General features: G+C 47.3%; 1 pseudogene; it reads left to right on the top strand.

Moving 5' to 3' along the window:
- The first annotated feature begins 2,154 nt into the window (after window positions 1-2,154).
- The window catches only part of LOC102865270, an 11,041-nt pseudogene continuing 3,659 nt past the window's right edge, over window positions 2,155-9,536 (top strand).

The raw sequence follows: 9,536 nt of genomic DNA, 5'->3' as shown, positions 1-9,536 counted from the left end.
GACTAAGGTGCGCCTGATCCGGGCTATAGTCTTTGCAATTACTTGCTATGCATCAGAGATTTGGACAGTGAATAGGGATTATAGAAAGAGAATGGATTCCTTTGAGCTGTGGTGCTGGAGAAGAGTATTGAATATACCATGGAGAACAGACAGGTTTGTCCTGGAGAGGGTGAAGCCGGAATGCTCCTTGGAGTCAAGGATTCTGAAGTGTCATCTGACATATTTTGGGCATGTTTCAAGGTGGGACCGGTCCTTGGAGAGGGACGTCATGTTTGAGATGGTGGAGGGACAGTGTAGGAGGGGAAGACCCTCTATGAGGTGGATTGATTCAGTGACTGGGGTAATCGGGATGGGTGTGTGGAGAGACAGTGAGGTTGGCACAGGATAGAGCAGGGTTTAGGGCTGTTGTACATAGGGTCGCTATGAGTCGCAGGCGACTTGATGGCACATAACAACAACAACAACAATATTATGTTGGGAATAAAAAACGGAAGGAAGATGGTGCTGTGTTCATAACCAAAAGTCAATTTCAAATTCTATCCTGAAATACAATATTGTGAGTGATAGGATAATATCCATACACATACAAGGAAACTCTTGGTAGTAGTTGTCAAGAAATCGAAAGACACATTGCACTTGGGAAGTCCACTGTCATGGACCTCTTTAAAGTGCTAATGAGCAAGGATGTCAGTTTAAAGACTAAAATGCTTCTAATCCAAGTTATGGTCTTTTCCATTGATTCACAAGCATGTGTGAGTTGGACAATGAATAAAGAAGACCAAATTGTGGCATTGGTGAAGACTTCTGGACATGCCATGGACTTCCAAGAAAATAAACAAATCTGTTTTGGAAGAATCGCAATCGGGATGCTCCTTAGAGGCAGATGATGCAGCTTCATGTCGCTTCTTTTGGAAAAAAGGAAGTGGGACCCTTGGCAAAGGCTGTCATGCTGGGGAAAGTGGAGGGGGGCGAAGGTCATCTCTGGGAGATGAACCGCTACAGTGACCGCAGCAACGGGCTTGAGCGTGACAGAGATTGTGAGGATGGCGCAGGGCAGAGCAAGATTCCGGTCTGTTGTTCACAGGGTGAGTAGGAGGCAGGACCAACTCGATGGCACCTAACAACAACATCAACAAAGTGCTCTGTGGTGGCTCGTGTGCTGCCGAGACGCTGGAAACCATGACTAGTATTACAAACACCTGTAGGATCACCGTGGTGAATAGGTTTCAGGGGAGTTTTCAGACTAAAATAGATTAAGAAGAAAGGCCTGGTAATCCGCTTCAGAAAATCAGCAATGAAGCCTCCCAGCTCTTAGCACGACGACTGCCACTGTTGGTTTTGGAGATAAGTCACAGATATCCCCACTTCTCTGCTCCTCACGCTTTAGTTCTGCAATCCGCACCCCCCACCCCGTGAGTGCTTGCTGTCTGCAAGGGGCACCTCAGTGGCAAGACCCCGTTCTCAGGCGCATAATGGAGTCAAGCAGCAGACACACCCATTGGGCAGAGAGGCGGGCTTGTTCGCTCAAGATCACATCCTTACTAGAAGGAACCATCAAGCTTTGAAGTAGGTCCACTGCTCCAGGGTCATCTCTCGTTTCTTGCAGTCCTGAGACAGCTAATGGGACAGCCAGCTGTGGTGGGGCGTGCATGAATGTTGTGGGATGCATGAATTCGAGCTGGCCAGGGCTGCTGGAGCCCAGGCCAATGGTGGAGGGAGTTGGCAGTAGGGGAGGAAGGGAAGCCCCAGACCCTATGACCACACCAACAGCAGCATCTTTTCGACAAATGAGTGAAGGTTTGGACAGATGATGAAGCCTAGGGCAGCTAACCTTTGGTGACACTTGGCCTCGCTCCACCCTTCTCCTGCAGGCAGGTGAAAGTGCTGGGCCCTCAGGAGGCTGCGCTGGGCAAGGCCACATCAGGCCAGCCAAGGGCTGCACCAGGACATGGAAGAGAGGCAAGCCCTCCTCTCTGCCATAAGTGGGGTGAAGAAATGGTGGGCCACCCAGGGTAGGGTGGTGGGGATCAAGGCTCAGAGTGGTGGGAGAACCCAGAGTGACAGGAACTGGAGGCTTCCAGGGAAAATGGGCCTGGAGAAGGTGGCTGGGGACAGACCCTGCAGAAGAGTGGTCCTTGCAGTATCCAGAGAAAGATGCAGCCAGTGGGCTTGGGCAATCATTCTCACAGCAGGCTTGGGGTTCAGGACAGTGGGAAGATCTGGAGATGGGACTGGGCCAGGGCTGGCAAGGGCACCAGGGACCATCCGTGTGCAGATGCCGTTGAGCTTGGAGGTCACAGAAGTCCTGCTGGACCATTAGTTCTGAGACAGGACACCGCCCTGGGCTACGACTTGGAGAGATGCTTTGCAGGCCTCTTGCGGACACCAGGTACTCTGTCGGCCTCCAGTCTCCATGCCAGGGACTTGGAGATCAATGGCACCCCAGAGCCCAGAGATCAGGAGCTGCAGGCAGGATGGGGGCTAAGGGAAGTCTGTGGGGGCCAGGCCTTGCCTGCCTTTCCTGGAAGCCCTGAGGCTGTGATCCTGGAGGGAGTGGGCTCTCAATGCATGCCCAGGCTGGAGGGACCTAGCCATGCCTGACTGCAGCAGCAGTCTCTCCCAGCCCTCACTGCGGCCTCCCTGTTGCCATAGTGACAGCCTATTGATGGTGTATTTATAGGGGAAGAAGCAGGCGCTACATTTTGGGGAGGGCGGGGGAGGAGGCCGCAGCAGCAGCAGCAGCAGCAGCAGTGACGGTGACGGTGACGGTGGTGGCAGCAGCTACAGAATGGCTAATGGGGCGGGCCATGCCAGGTGAGCCGCTTAAACAGGGGGCACTCCCAGCTCCAACCAACTCCCAGCTGTCTCAGATGTCAGGCAGGTGTCAGGACCCCATACATTCGGGTGATGCCATGCATGGGTGGCATGCATGCGCTAAAGGCAGCTGTGTTCGGGGCAGAAGATGCCTGTGTGTAAGCCACTATGTGATTTCTCCACGTGAAAACGGGGCAGAAAAATCACACCAAAAAAACCCACCCTGTGAATCTCTTGACTAAAAAATGAGACGTCTGTCTTTTCTTATTAAGAGAACCTTTCCATGTTCTTTTCAATTGCCGACACAGCTCCTCCATTTCTTCATCACCAACTCTCTGAGGTGAGCCTGCACCCCATGGAAGCACTGACTTGAGGGCAACCTCAGAAAGTCAGCATGGAAGAGGCATTAAAGTCGCGGGACGACTGCTGGCTCTTGCAAACATTGAGGCTCCTTGTGGACAATGGACGTGGTGGTGGTGCTGACTTTGGTTTGTTGTTGTTGTTGTTGAGAGGGTTACTGTGAGGCTCTGAAGAGCAGCCCCAAGATGGGATATTCCCCCAGAAAGATGTTAGTTTTGCTATTTTTCCTTTCAATTCAAATGGGGTTATGATTTAGAGCCTAACGCTTGGTAAAAAAGATTAGAAGACCTATTATGATATATACAGCGAGACTCTTAGAACAGAAACGTGACTTTCAAGACCATGTTGCCAGAGTCTATGAGATTATCAGCTGGCCTTCTAGGATTTAGTACTTGGCGGAACTTCCTGGCAGCCTGGGAGAAAAGAAGTGCGAGAAGAGTCCACGTCTCATGTGTCCTGTACCCAGAGCTCCTGTTAGGAGAGGAGAGGAGGGACAATTGTCCCATATGTGGGCAATGTGGCCAGTATGTGGGGACACGCATGTGGGCCACATGTCCTGTGGGCACGGACACTACACTGCGCCCAGGGCCTCCATCTGGCTGCATAACTCCTGACTCAAGTTGGGCTTTCTGACCACAGCTCCCCTTCTTGGTACTGTGCTGTGGGGCTCCTCAGTGCAAAGACGGAATCCCAGGTGAACACAGCAGGTTATCTGATGGCTTGATGGGCCCAGTGAGCAGGTGGCCATGCTGGGAGGTGGACTGTCACTTTAAGGAGCGTGTATCTTCGAGGTCTCTCGAGATTTCCCCAGGCCCGGCAGGGCTGTGACTATTCACATTCAACAGGGAAAGCTTCTCAAGCTCGTGCTGCCCATTATCAAGGGCCATGCTTGACAAGAATCTGGGAGCCACATTGCAACTGAAAGGGTTCTGGATTCAGGTGCTGTCTCTGTCACTGTCATGAGGCCATGACCAAATCTGAGTCCTCAGCCTCCCTGAGTATCATCTCCTTTGAAGGTCCTTCCTGTGAGTCTCATTTCCATTCATCCTTCTATCCTACCCCTTCCTGACTTCCAACCTTCATTACCACTGTTGTTATGTGCTGTCGAGTCGCTCATAGTGACCCTATGTACAGCAGCACTGAACTCTGCTCTATTCTGGGCCAACTTCACTGTCTCAGACACTTTTACCTCTATTACCTCAGTTACTGAGCCAGTCCATCTCATCCAGGGTCTTCCTCTCCTGCGCTGTCCCTCCACCCTCCCAAGCATGATGTCCCTCTCCAAGGACTGCTCCCTCCTTGCAACATGTCCAAAGTATGTCAGACAGAGCTTCAAGGAGCAGCCTGGCTTCACCCTCTCTGGGATAAACCTGTTCATTCTCCTAGCAGTCCATGGTATATCCGATACTGTTCTCCAGCACCACAGCTCAAAGTCATCAATTCTCCTTCTATCAACCTTAGTCATTGTCCACCTTTCTGATGCCTAGCAAATAGTTGCAAAGACCATGGCCTGAATCAGGTGCACCTTAGTCTCCAAACTGACATCGGTGCTCTTCAGTACTCTGGAGAGATCTCTGACAGCTGACTTTCCCGATACAATTCATCTTCTAATTTCCTAGCTGCTGGTACCAAGAGTGTTGATTGTGGAGCCATGCAAACTAAAACTGTTAACAATCTCAATCTCTTCACCACCTATCATGATGCTGCCAATCAATCCAGTGGTGAGAATCTTTGTTTTCTTGATGTTGAGCTTCAATCCGCATTGAAGGCTGCAGTCCTTGACCTTCTGCAGCAAGCTCCTCGGGTTCTCCTCGGTTTCAGCAAGCAAGGTTATGTCCTCTGTCATCTGTATAACGTAGGTCGTTGATGAGTCTTCCTCCAATCCTGATGCCACATTCCTCTTCACAGAGCCTAGCTTCCCAGATGATTTGTTCTGTATATAGATTGAAAAGGTATGGGGACAGGATGCATACCTGACGCACTTTCTTTCTTATTTTGAACCACGCAGTGTTTCCTTGCTCTGTTCTGATGACTGCCTCCTGGTCCAAGTATAGGTTTTGCATAAGCACAACCAGGTGTTCTGGGATTCCCATTCTTCTCAGAGTTAGGTACAGTGTGTTGTGATCCACACAGTCAAATGAGTTTGCATAGTCAATGAAATGCAGATAGACATTCCTCTGGGACTTTCTGCTTTCAGCCAAGATCCATCTAACATTAGCTAAAATATCCCTAGTGCCACAGCCTCTTCTAAACCCAGCCTGGACTTCTGGCAGTTCTCTGTTGATGTGCTGTTCTAGTTGTTTTTGTATAATTTTCAGCAGAATCTTGCTTGCATGTGATATTAATGATATTGTTCATTACTGAATCATGACACTGATAATTTCAACACTCTGTTGGGTTACCTTTTTTTGGAATGAGAACAAATAAGGATCTCTTCCAGTCAGTTGGCCTGATTGGCCTCCAGATTTCTTGGCACAACATGGGGAACTCATACTGTTTGTAGAAATATGTCAATAGGTATGCTGTCAGTTCCTGGGGCCTTGTTTTTTTTGTCAATTCCTTCAGAGCAACTGGAACTTCTTCCTTCATCACTACAGTGTCTTTCTTATAGGTTGTTTCATGATATTCTTCTGTGTCCACCAATTCCTTTTGGTACAGTGACTCTATATACGCTTTTCACCTTCTTTTAATGATTCCTGGATCATTTAATATTCTGCCCAAAGCATCCTTAAGTATTGCAACTCGAGACTTGAATTTGTTCTTCAGTTTCTTCAGCTGGAGAAATGTCGAGCAGGCTTGGCCCTTTTTGCACATTTCGTTATAATACTTTGCTTTGTCTCCCGACGCTGCACTTGGAAACCTTCTGTTCAGCTCCTTATGTTCTCGATTTCTTTCCTTTGCTTTGGCTTCTTGGTGCTCTAGTGCAATATTCAAAGTCTCTTCTGACATCCGTCTTGGTCTTTTCTTCCTCCTTGGTCTTTGCAATGACCTTTTACATTTTTCATGGATGATGTTCTTGATGTCCTCACACAGCTCATCTGGTCTTCACTCATTGGTGTTCAAGACCTCAAACTTCCTGAGATGGGCTTGAAATTCAGGTGGGATAGACTCAAGGTCAAATTTTGGCTCCTGTGGATTTGATTTCTCATTAGAATAATAATAATATCGTAAGAGTGGACTCAGACTGTCTTTGCCCTTTTTGTCACTGACTGGCTTCACTCAGCGGGGAGCCTCTAGGTTCCTCTACACTATGTGGCGTTCCTTGGCTTTCCCCTTTTTCTTCAGTGTCATAACTCTCCATTGTGTGTGTATATGTGCTATCTTTTCTTTGTCTATGTGTCCATTGATGGGCATGTGAGCGGTTTCCATCTCTGCTGTTACAGACATGAGTGTGCCTGTCTCCGTTAACTCTCTAGCTCTTGTATCTTTAGGATCGATACCTAGTAGTGGTACTGCCATATCAAATTATATTTCTCTTTCCGATCTTTTAAGGAAATGCCAAATTGTTTTCCACGGTTGTCTTACCATTTCACCAGAGAGTGTGTGTGAGCCATGTGGTGAAAAAACAAGGAAGCAAGAGCCTCTCTTTAGGAACTTTCTCTCGCTAACTCTGATGGCCTAGTGGGAAGAAGCTGCGCTGTAATTCCAAAGGCACATAGTTCAAGGCCACTAGCTGCTCCTTGGGAAAAGGATGGGCAATCTCCTCTCATGTGATTAACTGCCTCTGAAAACCTGCCGGGAGGTCAACTATGGGTCCATTCTGATTTGACAGTACACAACAACAAATCTTTAGGTTGTGTAGACTTTCAGAACATACATTCTTGAGGACAAATGGGAAAGATTTGCTTTGCATTCAGCTGAGTCTTAGGGAGCTCCCAGACAGGAGCTTGGGAAACATGAACCACACTGAAGTCTGAGTGGCTACATGGAGGTATCCTTTGGCCTTTCACCATGCCAGTAGGGTGGCACATTCCAGGGTCAAGCAAGTGCCCCAGAGGGTCTTAGGTACCGTTTCACTGTTACTCTGCTTTTCTCCTTCACTAGGCGAGTGAGACGCTGGATCTGAGGGGGCATCATGGCTGGTGAGTTTTGCATGCCCGGGCCAAATGGTGAAGGGCCAGAAGTCTAGGAGCATGGGAGAGCTGCCCTCCCTTTGTGGTCCTGTTTCCTGTGCCCGGTTTACCGAATAATTCTTTCCACTCTCACGCCCTTGGCTCCTGGTTATAACATATGTGCCGACCCAGACCCTGATGTGGTAAATCATGAGCATCAAGTGTGCTGGGTGCCCCGAGCATGAATGAGGACATCTCATGTCTAGATGAATAAAAGAACCAATAGCACAATATCCCTTCTTCTTCAACCCACAAAGTCTCAGCTACAGTTCATGGAGTGTCCAGCCCATTCATCTCAGCAGCCTCGCTGGAGGTGGACAGGGATAGCCACTACCCAAAGACAATTTTGTAAGAGCGCCTGTGCCCAGTCTACAAGGGCTTAAGCAATCCAATTAAACTAGCTGTGTGCCCTTTATGGAGAAATTCTCAGGCTCACATCTGTGCAGTGTACTGATCTGCTCCAGATGGATTTATACCAGACTGCCTTGGCTGTAATAGTATAATGGATAACACCTTGGACTGTTGACTGAAAGGCCAGCAGTTCAATTTAATCAGCTCTTCTAGGGGAAGAAAACAAGGTACTCTCTGCTCATAAAGATTTACAGCCTTGGAAAGTCAGTGGAGAATAGGCACAAGGGCAGTAGGTGGGTCCTAGGCAAGACTGTTGACGTCAGGGCACAAGTAACCAATTGGGTGTGGGGGGGGGCACCCTGGTCGAATTTTATAGGTCTACTGAGCCTTGGTCCCACCAGTCTCAAAAGAGAACACGTTCTTCAAGGAAAAGGCTCCAATTTTCTCTTCTTAACGTGGAGGATAATCTACTGGCATTTCAATCATGCTTGGCACAGACGTCAAGATCCTGCCCATCACCAGCAGGCAGCACGCATTCATTCAGTGGGTTCTTGGCATCTTTGTCTTATGAGTCAGAGAGGTCCAACCCTCCTGAAGAGTCTCCTTGTGGTGCAGATGATTGTGTTCAGATGCTGACCAAAGATCTGAAAATTCCAGTTCATCCAAAAGCCTCTTGGAAGAAAGTGTTGGTAATCCATTTCCAAAACATCATGACCTTGAAAAATCCCAAGGCGTCAGTTTTGTTCTAACACCTGAGGAGTTGCCGTAAATAGGAGTCCACTTGATGTTTGAATTTCTATAGGTCCATGGTGTTAACAAGGTGTCACGGAATGTCAGCCCTTCTTTTGTTGCTCGCTCCCCTGGCTTCATGCAGTGGTGTCATTAGGGGGCTATCTAGTGGCTTAGTGGTAAGGAGTTGTGCTGCCAACCCAAAGACATGCAGTTCTTGTCCACCAGTGACTCCATGGGGTAAGGATGGGCCAAGTGCTCCTGTGTGGTGGTTTACAGCCTCTGAAAGCCCACTGAAGGGTCAACTATAAGTTTGTTCTGACTTGATGGCACAGAACAACACCCTGGGCGGCACTGTTCAAGACAGTGACACCAAAATAATGGTCTGTAAAATTTTTGCTGTGTGTTTCGACAGAAATCTATTCTTTGTTTAAAAATTCCCTATATTTCTAACAATAAGAATTTTTCTCTATAAGCCCAGCTTGCAAGTATCAATCGCCTACAAAGCTAAAACTTTCTGCTCATTTACTTTTTGAGCCTTCTGAGCTGTCATTGTTGTTGTTGTTGTTATGTGCCGTTGAGTCGCTATTTTACCCAACTATAAAGATGCTTCCAGCAGCATTTCATCTGCATGTGCTAACAGCACAACATTTCCATTGCGGCTAATGTTTTATAGTTGTTGATTTTGTCAAATGTTCTGATGCGTTAGCTAAAATATTGTTATAGTTAATGTCCGTAAGCCTATGTCAATAACTTTGGAGAATAAATTGGCAATTAAAGAAAAAGAAAGAGAAAAATTGTAAAAATTCCTTCCATCTAGTTCCTAATAATGTTGTAATTCAATATGGAAATATTTAATGAAAGAGTTTTGGTGTCAGTATTCATACAATATAGAAAATACTACATTTGTGTAGTGTACAACTATATTACATATTATTTTCTAAAAATTGATAATAAACATTGCAAAAGATTCTGTATGTCCTTATTTAAATAAAGGTGATTCCTACGATAAAAATAATGCCCTAAAATATAATGCTTTTAGACTATTCTCTCCCCCATAGACTTCAATGCCGTAAACATATTTTTATCGTAGGAGTATACAATGAGGGTTGTAGAGTGGATTATATTTGGGGCTAGGGGGTGGAGTTTGGGGAGGTGCGGGGGGGGAGG

This window comes from Elephantulus edwardii, unplaced genomic scaffold (assembly GCF_000299155.1).
Source record: "Elephantulus edwardii isolate Elephantulus edwardi_28Jun2011 unplaced genomic scaffold, EleEdw1.0 scaffold00415, whole genome shotgun sequence".
Taxonomy (NCBI): domain Eukaryota; kingdom Metazoa; phylum Chordata; class Mammalia; order Macroscelidea; family Macroscelididae; genus Elephantulus; species Elephantulus edwardii.
The sequence above is the reverse complement of the archived record's forward strand: the minus strand, read 5'-3'. Positions and strand labels throughout refer to the sequence as shown.